At 31.9% G+C, this 18,610-nt stretch overlaps 1 long non-coding RNA gene across 1 annotated transcript; it reads left to right on the top strand.

Annotated features, from left to right (window-relative positions):
• The first annotated feature begins 1,347 nt into the window (after window positions 1–1,347).
• On the top strand, window positions 1,348–16,360 carry LOC143062734 (uncharacterized). Its single transcript, XR_012974828.1, has 2 exons — window positions 1,348–1,407; window positions 14,184–16,360. It is a non-coding gene; the product is annotated as an uncharacterized LOC143062734 (long non-coding RNA).
• The last annotated feature ends 2,250 nt before the right edge of the window (window positions 16,361–18,610 follow it).

The following is an 18,610-nucleotide window of genomic DNA, read 5'->3' as shown; positions in this document are numbered from 1 at the left end:
AAACGTCTCGTTAATTATATCGTGATGGAAAGCAAGTGAAAAACTATAAATATTTGAACTAGATCTTACAAAATTTAAGATTTATATTTTTATTAAAATAATTGTTTCTCCAATAGCTCTTTGCATCCATGACAGCTGTTTATTCGGGACAACTATATAATTTTAAATGTTAACTTTGTTGTACGAACGTACATGACTTTAAGAACGCACCTACGCATGTGAGATTTCCGCGGGGTTTTGGTGAATGTAAACAGAAAGATACGACGAACGAAAATACTGAAAACGTTATTTAAATGGTAAATCACTTATTTAAATATAATCGGAATATTCACAAATCAATTTTTGTTGGTAATTCATTGATTTTTAGATAGTTAGAGCATTGTTGTTCACAAGATGAAGGTAGTGAACGGGCGTTGCCACTAAGGACAAATTGTGTCAAACTATGCAGGTTTTCAGTGCACTGCAATCGCCTTCTTGTAGTTACATTCAGATGGAGATTTAATTAAAGAGGTCCTGCATCATTAAGTCATTGTGCTTCTGAAGGTTATCGAAATGATAGTTTTAGATATATACTCAAATTTAAATACGTCGGATATCTTTTTTAAAGATAGTTCTTGTTACATAAATAAGGCCGTTAGTTTTCTTGTTTGAATTGTTTTACAGTGTCTTATCGGGGCCTTTTATAGCTGACTATGCGGTATGGGCTTTGCTCATTGTTGAAGGCCGTACGGTGACCTATAGTTGTTAATGTCTGTGTCATTTTGGTCTTTTGTGGATAGTTGTCTCATTGGTAATCATACCACATCTTCTTTTTTATATCTTCATGTTTTCTATTTGGAATTGCTGGCATTGCACGTATTTTAAACATGGTTATGATAGGCAAATACCTGGAAGTCTCCTAGTATATTCATTCTAATGATTTCGATACAAATGGTTTTACATTGACGTCCTTTGTACAAAAAAAAGGAAAAAATTATCTCTTTTACACACTTCGATTTTTTGACACCTTTTTGAACTAATAATCCGGAGTTAAATCTCGTATAACACCAGTTAGAATTCTTTATTGTACAAGACCTCTATTAATGACCATGCAGCTACCAGAAACATGCATGTATTGTAATAAATGGACAATATACTGTATTTTTTTTCATTGGTTAATAATATGATATTTAAGGTCAATCTGAATATTCATGAACTGATTCGACAACACCATGTGCCCTACTTCCCATACAACCTTTAATAAAACTATGACGGATGTCCACATAATTAATTATGTACGCAACAGACAAAAAACTAAACATTTATATTTATAGCCATGTAAACATATATGTTGATTTCATTGCCCTCTCTAAATAGTATAGCACATGACATCACTTTCTGGGAATATACGAAGGTTATCATACTTCGGTAAGATTTGATAATTAATATCGTTAATATGTTAAACAGTGTTTAACATTATAAAACGAATTTTGATGCTAGTTTTATTATTTTATGTTAATAGTTTTTTCCTATAATTTATTTCGTGAAGAAGTGAAGAATGAATTGTGAAACAACTATTATTCTTATTATCTAAATGTAAATTTACTTAATATTATCTTAACTTTTTGATTGTTTCTGAAATATTTCAATAAACAAAATAACGAGATATAACTGATCAAATATATTAAGTTTACAGAATTTTTATTTAATTGACTATTTGATAAAAAGAAGAGACCTATAACATTTCTGTTTTGAAGTGACAAGGACTATAAGCACCATGAAGTTTAAGATCGGAAAATTGCTAATTTTCTTTGAAATAACTATATTTTGCTCTATGGAATATTCATATTAGAGAAATATATAGAAATCCATATTGTACATATATTAAAAACAATAAATAAACTCATCATAGATACCAGGACTAAATTTAGTATATACGCCAGACGCGCGTTTCGTCTACAAAAAGACTCATCAGTGACGCTCGAATCCAAAAAAGTTAAAAAGGCCAAATAAAGTACGAAGTTGAAGAACATTGAGAACCAAAATTCCTAAAAGTTTTGCCAAATACAGCTAAGGTAATCTTTGCCTGAGGTAAAGAAAAGCCTTAGTATTTCAAAAAATTCAAAAATTTGTAAAGGCAGTTTTATAGCATATAAAACCTTGACCATAAAAAAAACATTCAATTTGATTTCTATAAATCAGAATTGTAACGGTAATTCCCTGATATTCAGGATTTGAAAGTATATATGATAATAAAAAATAACCTAGAAAAATATAACTTAAAGTAAATAGTATTAACTCCAGGTGTAGCCATCCTAGGGGTCTCGGATATGGAACTTTATTTAGTTTTCTGAGGACAATCTTTGTATTTGAACCAGCAAATCCAGTAGCTAAATTGGTTATTTTCTGATTATTGGTACTATATCTGCATGTGCCCGAAATACCGGTTGTATCGACATGGTATGCGTTTCTTCCTATGTATGCATCATCCGCAATTTGAATCTCAGTTAATAATTTAAGTAAAATGAATAGACGTCATTCTGAACTTATTTAGCAATCACAGACGGTCATTACATGAACCCTATATCAAAAAGTAATTTATATATATTTATTTCATCTTTCTGACTTGATTTAGTAGTTGTATAATGCGAGGTTGTCAGAAAGGTCGTTTAACTTTCTAATAGTGGTCAGTATATGATGTCAAAGTGAGGTTAAAAGCCGACCACCATCTCCAGTGAACTGTTACTACGGCCCTCACTAGTGTACTTACGTTTAGCAATACGTAATGAACATGAACAGTAACAAAAAGGGGGAGGTAGTACTTAGGGGCAATTAAAAAGTGTTTGTATCAGGAAATATCGACAACGCCACGCACAGGACGTTAGCACTTCTTTTACCTGTAACAATATAGGACATTTGAGCTCCAAACACTATGAACATTTGCGTTTTTTATTTTGATACACCTACAAATGTATAGTAAGTTGACCTGATATTTGCGTATTTGTATTTGTCGTTAACTAGCTCATATTTACACAGTCTTAAAAATAGGAGTATAAAGTTATAGAGACAAGTACCATTGAATATCAGTCGCTTGTAAAAGCGCAAATGTCCTATGAATTGAAGTACAAATGTCCTATGAAAAAACACAAACGTCCCGCGCCGCCACGGTCATTTTAAAACAGATAACAGCCAAAACATAAAGTCAAATAAGAAAGGCACTGAAAATTAAAGAGTGAACCAAAAAAAAAAAAAAACAATTGAATACTAAGTCTTATTATAAAGAAAGTGAGAAAATCACAACCTGAATGTTACTAGAATGCTTATGATATAATTGTTTAAAAATTAAGAATATTATCGTTTCAAAGAGGCAAACAATTAGAATAACAACTGAAAATAAGTTTTATACGCGGAGTCGCTTGCTTTAGTAAGAGTTCAATGGACCGACTATAGACCAATGGAGGAAAATCAACTTAAGGATGGAGTAGACATTATACTATTGTATGATATATTCCTATGGAGCAGAATTTTGTAAATTCATGATCAATTGTGCCGCCCTATGTTTTTGTTTTTCGTTCTATGATACGGAACCAGTTATAATTAATACCCTAATAATGATTTCAACAGTATTTTGCTATAAAATGATAGACTATGTGTCGGCTATTATTTCACATTAAACTTGAAATCATATAATAGTACATACCAAATCAATTGGACTATTTTCGAATGCATTTTACTCGAATAATTTCTATTATGGAGAGTTGAACTTGTCTCAATCATAATTACCAAATCTTCTCTTTTATTTTATATGAACATATAGATTTATCATTTACGTGTCTTAATTATTAAAGGGGCACTACTTACAAATTATTTTTAAAAAATCCAAATATGATATTATTTGTTCTATCATTGATGGAAGTAAAATAGTAAAATAATAATTCGCTTTTAGCAGCCATTATCACTGGCACTTGTCTGAGAATATTTTTTCTGTATACATTAGTGTTTTATTAAGGCATGTAGAAAATTGTATATCATAAATATATGTGGCCATTATAGTTCAATTTTGTCAAAATAAGCTTAGAAACATCGCTGATGAATTATTCACTTGTTGGTGAATAATGCGATAACATTGAAGTCGTATTCATGCGATCTTCAATTTTACCCCTTAGCTAGAGATTGATTACGTATGAGTTATGCGTGTTCGATTATCAACAGGAAAAGAATGTCAATAGTAAAAGTGAAACAAAGGTAAATCGAAATTAGACAGACCTCTAAAAATCCAATTGCACGAGTTTGCTATCTATTTATATCTATACGTATGTTTATATTGCTAATATGCCTGTCGGTGGTCTTCGGAGGGCTATTCGATTGTAAATGAGATGATGACCAAACTATAATAAACACAAAATGATGATACATATTATCGAGCCCGTGCCTTGTATTTTACACTTTTTATAATTTGGATATACGTTGTATTTTGTTATTAATTAAAAATGAGAATTTGATTCAAATCGATTTCCATTAATTTGACAACCAATGTCCCTTTACATGTTTTATTTTCTATATAAATAATTCATACTGAGTTTCCTTTTATTAATCCCGATTCATGATTTGTACAGTTGTTGACAATCAACTTAATTTGTGTTATGTCTTGAGTTTACGAACGAACGTAATGGCAACTATGCATTATTTACTTGTACAAGTACGCATCAAGATTATTCCTTAAGTTTCAATTTCACTTTGGGTTTAAATAAATAACCAATCATAATGAGACTCAATGTTTTTCCTCACTTAACCTTCAATTGAGTATTACTATTACTGTACCCTTTCTCTACTTGTTTTTCATTGGATGTTAACCAAATTTTTTTGAAAATGTCTATACATGGATATGTTTCCTAGTATTATAAGATAAATACCTTATTTTAAGATTAAAAATTATATGTGAGTTTTCGTGGATGAAGATACTTTTTATGATTTTCTCACATGGTTGACGCAAGGTATAAGTCACCAATCTCTGGCTATCAGATGTAAATATAACTCGCTGGATGTCAACAACATTACACGATCATGATATCATTGAACTTTTTATTCAACCAATAATGCTATCATGTTGAATTTCCCCCTAAAATTTCCAAAAATGTGCAAAATGCGATTTTTTATAGTCCCTTTGTCACCTAAGTTTACATCTTTCCCAAATCTGCACCGATTTAGCACTCTACGACAAGCATCATCAAAGACAATTATATTTATCTTCATAATACGGGCCCCATAATAAGACAAAAATCAGCCATGAGGTATGTCGGCCCTTCATTTTTTTTTATTATACACCCTTTTTGTCACCGTACTGTATACAATGGTTAACTGATATGTGTAATTTCATAAATCTCAGAGGACGAAATAAATGTGACATTCGTCATACCCTATAATTATGGTTTAGTTTTCAAATTGCGACTCATACCACATCTTTTTATTATATCTCTTAATCTGTAATCATAACACTTGAACAGTTTTAAACCATTCATTGATAAATAAATTGATTAGTGTCGTCCAGTTGCAAATATTATGCATATATATTCAGGACGAAAACATAAAAATGAATAAATATGAATAAGAACACGATTTTGTACTAAACAAATACGATGGGCCAGTTCACAAGAGTTTTTAATAAACAACAAAACGTTTAATACGTTCAGTAAATGAATACGTTAAATCTAAATTACAGGTTTTCCAATACTGAATTACTCATTTATTCTCAATTTATTACGGATTCTGATTTTCGGGTAGCCATGGTTTTTCGATTAATGGTTTTAAGTTGAGCCTTTGGTTCCCCTCTACTGACATGTCTACATTTTTCAACATCTCACGTTGTCCATTTGTCTAGCTGAGTTAAAAGTTGCTATTCAGATTGAATATTCCTAACAAAATTGGACCCTCACTGATAATTTAGGCTTATCTTTTCAATTTATTCTTTATTCTTTATTGTTTTAAAGTTAAATGTTAAAACATTATTTTTCATATTACATAATTAGCTATCAAATGTACCAGGATTATAATTTAGTACGCCAGACGCGCGTTTCGTCTACATAACACTCATCAGTGACGCTCATATCAAAATATTTATAAAGCCAAACAAATACAAAGTTGAAGAGCATTGAGGATCCAAAATTCTAAAAAGTTGTGCCAAATACTGCTAAGGTAATCTATGCCTGGGATAAGAAAATCCTTAGTTTTTCCAAAAATTCAATGTTTTGTTAACTGTAAATTTATAAAAATGACCACATTATTGATATTCATGTCAACACCGAGTGTTGAGTACTGGGCTGGTGATATCCTCGGGGACGAAATGTCCACCAGCAGTGGCATCGACCCAGTGGTGTAAATTGTTATCAAAGGTACCAGGATTATAATTTAGTACGCCAGACGCGCGTTTCGTCTACATAAGACTCATCAGTGACGCTCATATCAAAATATTTATAAAGCCAAACAAGTACAAAGTTGAAGAGCATTGAGGATCCAAAATTCCAAAAAGTTGTGCCAAATACTGCTAAAGTGATCTATGCCTGTGATAAGAAAATCCTTAGTTTTTCCAAAAAATTCAATGTTTTGTTAACTGGAAATTTATAAAAATGACCACATTATTGATATTCATGTCAACACCGAGTGTTGACTACTGGGCTGCTGATATCCTCGGGGACGAAACGTTCACCAGCAGTGGCATCGACCCAGTGGTGTAAATATTTATCAAAGGTACCAGGATTATAATTTAGTACGCCAGATGCTCGTTTCGTCTACATAAGACTCATCAGTTACGCTCATATCAAAATAATTATAAAGCCAAACAAGTACAAAGTTGAAAAGCATTGAGGATCCAAAATTCCAAAAAGTTTTACCTAATACTGCTAAGGTAATCTATGCCTGGGATAAGAAAATCCTTAGTTTTTCCAAAAATTCAATGTTTTGTTAACTGGAAATTTATAAAAAGACCACATTATTGATATTCATGTCAACTCTCGAGCTGCAGCGGCTGCGAAGAAAACTTGATGAAAAATCAATATCAGTACATCCTAGTTTGACAATCATTTTAACGTGCTGCCTTCTATGTCACGACCAACAACTTTGAATTTAAATATTACTAGCCATCGAATTGCCTTTTCCGGAATTTGCTGTTGACAGGCTAGACATATATCTATGTCAACAGTGTATGCCTTATTTAACCCTTTCATTTTGAGTAATAAGCGTTTTGATCTGGTAAGTGACAGATGTTTCTTCAGTTGGTACATTTTTGTTTATCAAAGATGTTCATTAAATTATGCAAAGAAAGAAAATACGTTTAAAAATTCGAGTATATATCATTCAAATACTAGATTTTCGTATAAAAATTGAAAGCATACTTAGTTTAAATATAAATTTCATGCGTTTGAAGCGATTTTCTGGATTAACCTTAATGTTTTATAAGTACATGCATCACGATAATAGATCATCATAAACCCTGTAAACAGTTTAAATCCATTATCGTTAATTTGGGTTTAGTCATCCAGCAAGTCTCACCATGAACGTGAAAATTGAAAGTTGACTCTTCTCCGCTAGGCAAAGGGTATTTTATTAGTTAGAACAAAGACGGGTTTGAATCCGATATTGTGTCTTGGTATGTGCATCATTCCTTTTAGTCTCTTCGATAATCAATGATTTTGAGGAAATTGATTTTATATATAAAAAAGATGGAGTGGAGGATATACAAGTTTCAGATTATTGAAAAATCAAAAGTTTCATCGGGAACTATCTGGTGGTCTCGTGATGGCGTACTCAACTCGAGCTCTGAATGTCATTGATTCATTCAAGGGTCGGGTCAAACCAAAAACTTCACAATAGTATCTACTACAACGCTGTATTAAGGAGTTAGAGCAAATATCTCAGAAAAGTGTGTTTGGTTAGAGTTAAATTGCTTCTTACTGACTGTAAACTTGTGTGTTAGCACGTTAAATAACCGATACAACGTGTCGGTCTAGTATAAAGTAGGGTGCATATCATATTAACATATTTTCGTCCTGAAAATGCATTTAACGATAACTTTCGACTGGACGATAGATAGCCATTCATTCATCCATATTTTGACTGAATAATTCCGATTTGCTATTAGTTGCAAAATTGAATAACAACAACAATAGATCATTTCTGTAATGGTGATAATAAAGATTGTACTTTTTTATCTGTTTTATAACCATTATCCTTTGCAGATTGATGATTTTTTTTTCATTTTTACTTTATGGTGGACCAAAAACAATTGTTTATTACAAAGTTCTAGAGTATAATACTTAATAATTGTCATTATACGGCAATCACACCAGCAGATAGGAAAGAATATCCTATCTGCCCAGTTTATTTCTATATAGTTACAATGAACAAATTAGAAAGTCATTATGTGAATAGATCAGCTTGAGAATATGTTACTGTCGGAAAGCTGACCCCCCCGGCAAGACCAAATTTTATCAAAAAACAAATTGAGATCATTATTGATTAAACTATTGAACTCAAGACTATTTATCAACTAAAGTGTGCACAAGCTCCATCTAAATATAATTTTTTTGTTTTTAGCTTGATATTTTTGGCGGTTTATACTATGTTATAAATCTTTTCCTTCTGACCAAGTTTTCAGTTGTATGTTTGAACATAAAATTTTATTGTACAATTTACATTGTTTTCTACATAATCACACTGATATATCTGTATATTGATAGATGTTAAAGTAGTCTGTAGTTTGAAACATTCAATCATCATCGGTGTATTTCTATTCTTGTCGATACAGTTCAGATCAAAACTAGGAGATTTCTTTTCTTTTCTGCAAATCGAACCTGTATGTTTGTGACTTTATTTATTGATTTGTAATACACAAATCAATTGAAGAATAATAACACATATTGATTGTGTCATGAAAATAAGTAAATTCATGAAATTTAGGTTCTTGCTTCTCAAGCATAACATATCAATAGACAGTAATTGTCATCCTTTCTCCGCCTCTTGTTTTTTGATTTATTCATTAGGGAGAAGTGTTTGTCCGAATAATTATAAAACTGACTTCCAAAACCATAATTGTCCTATTCCAGAATATGACTGCTATAATGAGCGTGGGTTTGCATGTTTCGGTGTATTATGTATCCAACATTCATTTATTTGTTTTTGGTGTTTCTGGTACGGTTTCGGTTGGAAAATATTTTATGTCTTTACGTTTGTTCTACTTAATGTAGGATTGGCTTTCCATACCATCATTGTCATGAGAATTGTTTTGACGAATATTTTGAAAATAATTGTATTAAACTGTATTTAAGCTGCGTAAGCGTGTCCCTGACTTTATTGTCCTGGTGTTTGTCGTTGATGGAATATGTTCGTTGTTGTTCTGCGGTTTGCATATTGTGTTGACTATTATACTATTTGTTTGTGAGTTTCTCTGTTATGAATGTTCTTGCACGTATTTGTGCTGTATTTCTGTCACGTAGTGTTGTTTGTCATTTAAGCGATATGTTTTCATCATTGTCATAAAGCGGGAGGTTTGGCTTTCCATTAATCTAGGTTCAATCCACCATTTTCTTGCAATGTTCTGTACCAAGTCAGGAATATGTCAGTTGCTATCAAATAGTTCGTTTCTATGTGTGTTGATATTTGTTTTTGTTGCACTTCGGTGTTCCTGTTGTTCTTTATTTCCCTCTCATAGTTGTGTTTTCCTCCGTTTTGGTTTGTATCCAAGATTTCTTTTCCCCAATCGATTTATTATAACACTGGTATACAACTGGTGCCTTTACAGCCAAATCATAAAACTATTTCACCAAAGATACACATTACCTAAGGAAGTTTAATCATCAGTTTATTTATTTTTGAAATATAAACATAAACATTCCTCAGATGCATTGCTATGATCAACAAAAACAAAAGATTCTGGTGTTTATTATTGTTGATATTTGTGATGAATTTATTACAGTTATACAATGTACATCATAGGTGCCAAAAATCACTATCATCAGGTCAATTAAAGTTTTCATTGCAACAGATACATAGTAATTTTTACGATTGCAACAGATGCGTAGTAATGTTTACGATTATGCGGTTGATGCATGCATAGCGGGAGACGCTCATCGTGTCGACGAGCCAGTTTTCGCTCCATTTGAAGATTATGCGATTCCTTTAGTTTATGTCTGTCTTATAAGTTGGTAACAATTCATATTTTGTTGTGCTGTATCTTCAATTATTGAAATCATACATTTCATCTTATTATTATGTGGGACCGATTTTTTTTCATATCTTGATCTTTTCCTCGATATTGACACAGATGTACGACTTGACACCAAAAATTATGACAAACTTGATTAATCCAACTTTTCAATTGTCACCTTTCTATTTCTGAACAATAACATGTTCAGAAATCCGTCGCGATCGATGGCCTTTACATATCTCAGTTGAAACGTTACGCTCATGCATGCATGTTCACAATATACGGACTTCATTTTGAAGTGCTGACCTCTATCCAATAGAGTTCAATGGACAAAGATAAGTCTAAGTACGTGTAGTTGTCAAGAACAATATGTTAAAAAATGTCACTTTGTAAATCTCATACACTGCATAAGTTGTATGGTATTCATTCTGTTAATTTCAAACATGTTGACAAATTACTCTTGATTTTCATATTAGCAGATTAAAATGTGCTTAGTCAAGTAGACTTTTTTCAATTTTGGATGAACATTAAAACTGCCTTTAAAAAGTGTCGATCAAAGAAAGTATATATAACGTAACGGTACCCAAATTGCACCGAGTACCCAAATTGCACCTATTTAGCAAAACTAGCAGCGAAAACCTTACAAGATTTCCTAGAGACTAAACAATTTGTATTTTTATGATTTAATACTATGCACATCTTTCAACATAGGTAAAACTGTTTAGATATGCACAAAACGTTCACAGTATTTATCAACAGATGAAGTATTTACTGAAAAAGCAAAATGTACTGAAACGTCGCCATGCGACGTCATCAAAACGTCATCTTTTTAAAATGAGCAAATACAATATGTTACAAGTATCCATTTAAAAAATAATGAAGAGTAAGCATGGACTAATATCCAATTGTTCAAAATATATGAAGAAATTAAACGAAAGCTCTGTTATTAGACTTTTGACGATGTGAATTTAAGCATGGATGCAATTTGGGTACTCCTCATATCAGAATCATTGATGGTTTGGATATCAGTTTAGACCAATTTTTCTATGATTCCATATGGAATAAAAATCAAATTGGTGTACCTTTATAATAAAGAAGGATACGGCTACAAAATAAACACAGAATAGACATTTTCGTCTTTATCATAAAAAAACGTAGATAAAAAACTGTCAAAATAGGTGCAATTTGGGTACCGTCACGTTACATGCTAAATAGACAGATCAATTGTGCGAACAAAGATAGCAATTTAACAAAGTATTTTTGTGTTTAGGAAATGAACAAAACTTACTTTAAATATGACAGTCTACATTTATATATATGGAAATCGAAATAAATAAGTTTAAAAATATACTTAATCATACAAAGTTATGATTTTTTTATGTTCATATAAGTAACTTCTTCCAGCTACAATTGAATGAATAGTAGGCTTGAGTTATGCCGCTTTGCATTGGAAACATCGTTTTGTTGAATTGGTCATGACAATTGCATGTTTCAGGCTAGACATACTGTTAGCTGATTAAGGAATTTAAAGTTTTAAAAGATTTATAGTAGACATGTTTTAAATACATATTTTTTTTACATATATAATTCATATACCAGTAAATGGTAATAGAAAAACATATGATTGCGAATATTTTTATTTACGTTGCCTGTTTGTTGTCAAAATAAGCTGCTAAACTGAATGTAATTATAAAAACCCTTCTTTATGTTTGAGTTGCACTTTTAACTAAATATAATCCAACTAGCAGCATTCGATCTATGTTTCATGGTTATACCCATTGCGATTAGTTTCATTACATTTAGAGGCAAATAAAAGTTGGAGAACGGAAACCAATTTTGGGAAGTACGAACGGCAAAGAATAACACTTAATGCCCCTTCGCTAAGTGGCAGAGACATACAAAATTTATGCTTTTTTAAAGGTCACATAGCATGTACACTATTGACATATTTTTAACTTTTTAAAGATAAAATAAATACCTTTTCTCTTAGAATACCTAACGATATCAAGGTAATCATCAACCTATATAGAATAAATTTATAATTAAAATTGTTTGCTTTGAATTTATTTTAATCGTTTGTCATCAATTTTTCCATCAGTTATTCAAGCGAAACATTTTAGACTTTAACTCAATGCCATAATACCACTATTAACTGTGTATTTAATTAGACAACAACCCCATATGAAATATACATGGTCTCGACGCGGTCGTTTTTAACCAATGATATCCCTAGAAATGTATCATTGTATAGGATGTAAGATAAATCTGTACTAATGAATGCCTATGTTGACATATCTATAACATTAAAGAAATATAACAAATTACATTCTTTTGTTTGAATTATCTAACGTTATTATCATATTTATTAACCTATAGAATACATAAATTGCTAACATGTAAAACATTGTTTAAAGGGCATTTCCAACAGTTTATTTCTGACGGTGAAAATTTCAGATATATAAGCTATTTTTAACCTGCTTAATTCAAATATGTAATAAAAATATACATTCATGTACTACTTTTTGAGTAAAATGAGGTTGAAATTTCAGATATTTGCTACGAATTCGGATTTGTGGACGCATTTTTCCCTAGAAAAACATAACTCTTGTTTTAAAAGATAAACACAATCTGTTTTTTGTCAAATTATTTATAAATTCACTTTTATATAAGTATCGTATAAATTTATGAAATATTTTGTTAGAAATAACTAAAATGTATCAAAGGTTCATGAATGTAGATAAAAACGTCATTTTATGATGTATATTTATCAAATTTTAAAAAATTGCACCATTGACTTTTTCATGAAATTTGGTACAAATTATCTTCATACGTAATCAAACAAAATGTCATTTTAAAAAAGAGGGGTCCTTGAACTCGTTTAAAATTTAAATCAGTTTAAAGGATAAAAATCAGTCGAAAAATACAGCTTTTCCCGATATATCACAGTCGCGAAAATAACATTTTACGTTAGCAACCTCGTTACCTACCCTGTTACTGTAACTTATGCCCTTAAGGTAGTAATTTAAGGTAATGTTAACCTTCACTATGAATTTGGTTATTAATTTGGTCCCTTTTTGGTCGTATAGGTTTAACATTACACAATAAGTCGTGTCTATTGTGACATTTTATGTTACAGTGAATAAACTCATCATAGAAACCAGGATTGCAAATCTATACATAAGACGCGCGTTTGTTTGATGATTCAAACCTCTTTCAACTTTGTTCCTATGATCTGATCCGTCCCCTCAAATACTACTACTTCATATTTGATTGGTCATGCAACTATATCCATTCGAGCATTACTAATTTATATAAAGCTTATCTGAAGAAACAAATAATAAGCTTGGCATCTTTGACAAATTTTACAACGCTGTCCAAGGTTGTTGGAGTGTTTGGAACTCGATGTTGTTTTATAACTGCCGCATTATAAAGGTTATTCAGTGGTTTTTGTCATTTTGTTTTTCGTGTATTGTTTTGCGCAGAAATCAGGCATTACGTCCTCTCTTTGAAATACTGTTAAACACTTATTTTATCGTAGCCTTTAATGCGGGATTGGACTTGTATATTGACGAAGGCCAAACATTATTGCTTTGTTCTATGTTATTTAGTCTCTGACAGATAGTAATATCATTTGCGATAATACCACAGCGTGGTGTAGGTTTTAGATTATGAATACAAAAAGCTTTGTATTACAGCATTAACTCTTATTATCTGTCATACGTATACGTTCATGTTGAATACATGTTAAAGCTGGAAACAAATTGAGCACTCTACCCTATTATCATACTACGATACAGGAGAATTCTGGCAAATATAGATTTAAAAAATCGTCGAAAGTGCATACGAAATGAAATCAAAAAATGTTTTCTTTGAGATGAGAAAAATATTGGTTTAATTATATGCAATACTATCATTACCATTGTAGCTAAACACGAAAAATCTGTCTTTATTAGGTGTTTCCAAGAATGAACTATTCACTGTTTTTTTTCTATTTTTTATTTTGCAGTGATGTCTAGAACCTTAGTAATGGGTTTCCAAATATGGCTGGTATGTTTCTTTTTAATCGATTCAATAGTCGTTGGACAACATCCGTCTGAATCTGAATCTAATGCTGGGTCTTATATCACACCTTACCAATCACTTGGAAATCTTAAACCAACGATGGGACAATCCAATGAAGAATATAGAAACTCTATGATGCAAATGGGTCAACATAACAATTATCAGCCCAATAGTTTTCCTGTGATGACACGTGGACAACAACCTTACCAGGCAATGCAGTTCTTCGGAGCGGAATTTAACCCTTCTATGTTAAATGGACCTAACAGTCATCGATCTTCTGGCCATGATACGAAAGGAAGAAAGATAATTGGATATAAAACTGTCCTGGAGAAACGAAAGGTTGCTGTGGTAACGATGAAAAAACAACCTGTTGTCCAAATGAAGAAGATCATAACAAAAGTACCAACAATACGAATGGTTTCAAGAGTAGTTGAAGTACCGAAACATTGACATGTATAACTTATACAGCGGATTGTAAAGCAACTGAGCATACTGTCTTGAATTGTTTTTTTTTTTTTTCATTTTCGATCAATTTCGTTCAAAATATTGTATAAAAGAGAATAAGTTTCAAGTGTTGCAGGATAAAAACAATTAATATACATTATCGGAAAATTTATTTGTAATCGCTATGAAACAGGAGAAAAGATCGGCGGAGCTTCGCTTTTCGTCCTGTTTCTAAACCTCTTACAAATAACTTTTATATTTTCCGACAACATACATAATATATTTTGATATTTGATTTTCTAAATTGCCCTTCGAGTGCTGTCTACATTCCACAAAGTTGTCAATTTCATTAACACCTGTCAGCATATTTTTAGCTCACCTGACCCAAAGGGTAAAGTGAGCTTTTCTCATCACTTGGCGTCCGGCGTCCGTCGTCCGTCGTCGTCGTCCTGCGTCCGTCGTCGTCGTCCTGCGTCCGTCGTCGTTTACTTTTACAAAAATCTTCTCCTCTGAAACTACTGGGCCAAATTTTACCAAACTTGGCCACAATCATCATTGGGGTATCTAGTTTAAAAAATGTGTCCGGTGACCCGGCCAACCAACCAAGATGGACGCTATGGCTAAAAATAGAACATAGGGGTAAAATCCAGTTTTTGGCTTATAACTCAAAAACCAAAGTATTTAGAGCAAATCTGACACGGAATAACATTGTTTATCAGGTCAAGATCTATCTGCCCTGAAATTTTCAGATGAATCGGACAACCTGTTGCTGGGTTGCTGCCCCTGAATTGGTAATTTTAAGGAAATTTTGCTGTTTTTTGTTATTATCTTGAATATTATTATAGATAGAAATAAACTGTAAAAAGCAATAAATGTCGGCAAAGTAAGATCTACAAATAAGTCAACATGACCGAAATGGTCAGTTGACCCCTTTAGAGTTATTGCCCTTTATAGTCAATTTTTAACCATTTTTCGTAAATCGTAGTTATCTTTTACAAAAATCTTCTCCTCTGAAACTACTGGGCCAAGTTCATTATAGATAGAGATAATTGTAAGCAGCAAGAATGTTCAGTAAAGTAAGATAGTAAGATGTACAAACACATCACCATCACCAAAACACAATTTTGTCATGAATCCATCTGCGTCCTTTGTTTAATATTCACATAGACCAAGGTGAGCGACACAGGCTCTTTAAAGCCTCTAGTTATATATCCAGTGAGCAGATAAAGCTTATATGATATCACCGGCAACCTCACATAGATTAAAAATTTGTATACAATGCATTCGGAAATGTATAAATTGGCATATAATTGGAGAAAAAAAAATTATACACCTGCTACAAATATCTTAGTTACAAGTAGTCTATTGATTCAATGTATCTGCATATAATTAATAAGTAAGACGCCATTCAGCAAAGATATGTTTCACCATTTTCTTGTTGTCATGTTGAACAATTTTTTAAGAGCAACCAATTCATTATCCACCAAAATATTTAACTTGAAACCTTGAATTCGTCAAAAACAAAAACCGCCTTAATGCTTTGTATACTTTGTTGCCCCAAAACGTGAACATGTACATCTGCACCCTCCCCCTTTTGCCCGGGTAGTTCCTTCATGTTTCGGTTTTGCTTTTATTTCATGTACCTCAATTCAAATTTGAATAAATGATACAGTAGTATACTGGTGTTCAAAAGTCATAGATCGATTGAGAAGAAACAAATCTGGGTTACAAACCAAAACTTAGGGAAACACATCAACTTTAAGAGGAACAACAGAAAAAACCCAACTACATAGAAACTCACCATTTGATAGTATATGTCTTATTTCCAACTTGGTACAGGACATCTTAAAGGAAAAAATGATGAGTTGAACCTGGTTTAATAGCTAGCAAAACCTCCCGCTTTATGACAATGTTAATAAGCTTAAATGACAACAATACGTGCAAGAAATATACCAAAAAAAAAAACAAAAACAAAAACACTGAAAAACATTCAGAACAGAGAAACGTACAGTACAATAATATAAAAGTCGACACAACATGCTAACCGCAGATCAATAACGAACATATTTCATCAATGCCAACACCCCGTGATATCACAAACAGTAAAGCGCTTACGTAACTAACAGCAATCAAAAACTTTATACAATTATTTTTACAATATTCGTTCAAACAATTTGCATGACAATTACTTACTTACTGCTCTTGTACGCCATTGGCGTGTAGGGCAGTAACGAAGATGTCCCACTTTTGTCGGTCGTTGACAGTTTTCTGTATTGTGTCCCATGTCTGATGATGTTTTCTAGCCTCTGTCTCCACAGTTGTTCTCCGTTTTATTTGGTCTTCCTCTCTTTAATTTACCTTCTAGATTCCAGTGGAAAGCTGTCCTGCTCTTTCCGTAGGACATGTTCAATCCACCTCCAACGTCTTCTATAGTTGTGGCTATATCTTGTCGTTTGCATCTGATAAAAAGGTTCTCGTTTAAAACTGTTTGTGGCCAAAAGATTCACTGAATCTTTCTCAGACTTTTGGTATGGAATGCAATTCATGACAAAGGTGTTATGAATAATGTCATCATAGATACCAGGACTAAATTTAGTAAATACGACAGACGTGCGTTTCGTCTACAAAAGACTCATCAGTGACGCTCAAATCCAAAAAGGTTAAAAAGGCCAAATTGAAGAGCATTGAGGACCAAAATTCCTAAAAGTTTTGCCAAATACAGCTAAGGTAATCTATGCCTGAGGTAGAAAAGCCTTAGTATTTAAAAAAATTCAAAACTTTGTAAACAGTAAATTTATAAATATAACCATATCAATGACAATTCATGTCAGCACAAAAAGTGCTGACTACTGGGCTTGTAAATCTCCAACAGCAGTGGCATCGACCCAGTGGTTGTAAATAAACTCATCATAGATACCAGGACTAAATTTAGTAAATACGCCAGACGTGCGTTTCGTCTACAAAAGACTCATCAGTGACGCTCGAATCCAAAAAGGTTGAGAAGGGCAATTTTATAACTATATGGACTACAAACGATCAGACATAATAGATTATTCAACCAAAACCATAATAGAAAAAAATAATACATGAATGTTGAATAAGCAAATTACCGAGACACAAAATCAGGCTATATTGCTACAAAAGGAAGACATAGTACAAGTACATTTCGCTTCAACTTTCCACAAAAGACCGAAACACGTGAATGTTGTACTTTAAAATATTCCTTTCTTGTCGTTCGATGTTTTCTATTAAAATAGCGATTTTATTTAATATAGTACGTAATAAAGTGTCTTAAGGATGTTTGCTACTCTGTTTCAAAATAACAAGATTTTAAAAAGACTGTTATATATTGAAAGTATATAATTAAAGAAAAAAAAAGCAAAAATTTAAATAAATTAGGAGTCCATGTGCCTGTTTTCGAGATATAAGCCATTGAAAATTTGGCGGGAAATAATTATCTCTAGACTTTTTATATACATGTTTTTGACATTGACATCTTACTAAAGATGACATTTTACCAAGTCAGGAATATGACAGTTCTTGTCCATTCGTTTTTTATGTGTTTTGTCATTTGATTTTGCATTGTGATTATGGACTTTCCGATAAGATTTTCCTCTGAGTTCAATATTTTTGTGATTTTACTTTTTTTAAACTATAAATAAGCAAATAATGGAAAGAAAATTAAGGGTAAACGGGCAATTTCTTTTCTTAATGGCATTACATTGATAAAACCATAGAATTCCGAATATCTGGCAAAAATGCAGAAACATAATGAGCTTCCTGAAAGGGAAGATAGAAATTAACAAGTGAAAATGGCAAACAAATCTATGACCAACGAACAAATTAAGTAATCAAAGAAAACTTGTTTACCAACTTAAACACACAAATAATATATCAGTATTTTCAAAAACCTTTTTAACATGTTAA

This window comes from Mytilus galloprovincialis, chromosome 2 (assembly GCF_965363235.1).
Source record: "Mytilus galloprovincialis chromosome 2, xbMytGall1.hap1.1, whole genome shotgun sequence".
Taxonomy (NCBI): Eukaryota; Metazoa; Mollusca; class Bivalvia; order Mytilida; family Mytilidae; genus Mytilus; species Mytilus galloprovincialis.
Note: the sequence above shows the minus strand (reverse complement) of the source record. Positions and strands in the feature narration are given on the sequence as shown.